The sequence below is a fragment of the Kryptolebias marmoratus genome, linkage group LG11 (genome assembly GCF_001649575.2).
Source record: "Kryptolebias marmoratus isolate JLee-2015 linkage group LG11, ASM164957v2, whole genome shotgun sequence".
In the NCBI taxonomy this organism is placed as follows: domain Eukaryota; kingdom Metazoa; phylum Chordata; class Actinopteri; order Cyprinodontiformes; family Rivulidae; genus Kryptolebias; species Kryptolebias marmoratus.
In genome coordinates, this window is record NC_051440.1 from 28035610 (window position 1) to 28037401 (window position 1792).

Here is a 1792-nt window from a genome sequence, read left to right on the forward strand (position 1 = left end):
TAGCTGAATTAGCTGAAACAATAGCTGAATTTGCATTAGCAGAAGTAATATTACCGAAAAAATGCTGAAACAGAAAGAAAAAAGCTGAATTTCAAAGAGTTGAACACAGCTCCATTTATTTTCAATGAGAAAAAAAATGGCAGAAAAAGCTAAATATCTGAAACAGCCGAAATTGCACCAATACCAAAAGTCATAGCGGTCTTGTTATTAATGAGCTGAACGTTTTTGATATATGAACGGTTGAAATAGCTGAAAAATTGCGGAACGAGTTAGATGCTGAAAAACGTACGGAATAGTGAAAGAAGAAGAATAGATAAGAAAGAGAAACAGGAAAACAATGGTGTGAATGCTTAATAGCATTCACACAATTAATTTAACTTTGGAGCCTAAATGTCTGTTTTTCACCAACATTTTTTTGGTTTATTTTAGGATCGTTTAACTTATAAATCTAACAACTTTCTGTTTGTTTTTAGGGATCTGTGTGAAATTAGATCCTAACAAACTGTTTCTGTTCACAGGAAACGTAATTACATGAACAGATTGATTGGTAGTTAGCTGGTTAACTGCAGCATTGATGAGATTGAAGCAACTGTTCGACAGTCGTCTGGTCTGTAATGATTCTCATCAGCATCCAGCAGATGGCAGCGCTGCATCTCACATCACAGGAAACAGAACAGATCCAACACAAAACACTGTTTCATTAGTTTTCTCTTCTCAGAAGCTAGAGTTCCTCTTAAATATCAGTCTAAATTTGACCCAGATGCTGCTTTTACCCATTTCAGGTGGTACTGTTTTAAATCCAGCAAAGTGTCCATCATCCACACAGCTTTTCTTTCTTTTACCCATCTGCTCATTTGTTCCTTCAGCCATTCATCATCCATCAGTGAGAAATTAAACCTCACCTTCCTCCATCTGTTCCCCTAACCCGCTGCTCCTTCAGTTTTTAATTCTGCAGCATTTTAACTGCAGGAACAGGCCTGTGCTCAGTTAAAACTCATTAAAATAGAGTTAATGAAACAAACCTGGAGACGAAGACATGATGCCTCAGTTAAACTACATCAGTTCCTCCAAAAACAGTTGGAGAAAACGAAGAGACGGCACAGGAGGAACCAAACAAAGAAGGCAAGAAACAAAGAAAGGGAGGCGTGAGGAGAGCTGCCTGTCTGTCTGACTCGTGTGTGTGTGTCTGTCTGACAGCCGTCTGACTCGTGTCGGGGGTTCGGGCTCGGTTGGAGGTCCGGCTAATGTTGGTTCTGCAGACAAAGGTTCAAACCTTTAAACTGAGAGATTCTCCTTTAATCCGGATCATCAGCCTGACAGAAAAATATCGGTTTCATGTAGATTTTAGTTTCATTCTGTTTTTCCTGAGGTCAGCCTTCGGAGGGAGCGTCGGTCTTAACATGAGAGCAGACATTTCTGTTTGCAAGGATTGAAATCACATTTTAATTTGAATCTTGTGCTCAGTCTTGTTGTGGGACTTCACATGTTTAATGTTTTTAATGAAGCACTTCTGAGCGTTCGGTTTCAGAAACAGTCAAATTATTGGTCTGTTTTCTTTCTTTTCAGTAAAATGTGTTCAAGCAGCCAACAGTAACGAAGAATCAGTGTTGAAAACTATTTGACTAAAACTGACTCAAGAACTGGTGTGTGTGTGTGTGTGTGTCGTCCCTGGGGCCTTGCAGTGATCTCGGTTTTATTTGACCAGTCAGGCAATCGAAGTTAGGACTTCAGCGTGTGTGTGTGGGAGGGTGTGTGTGTGTGTGTGGGGGGGGGTTGAGGTCTGTGTGTGTGG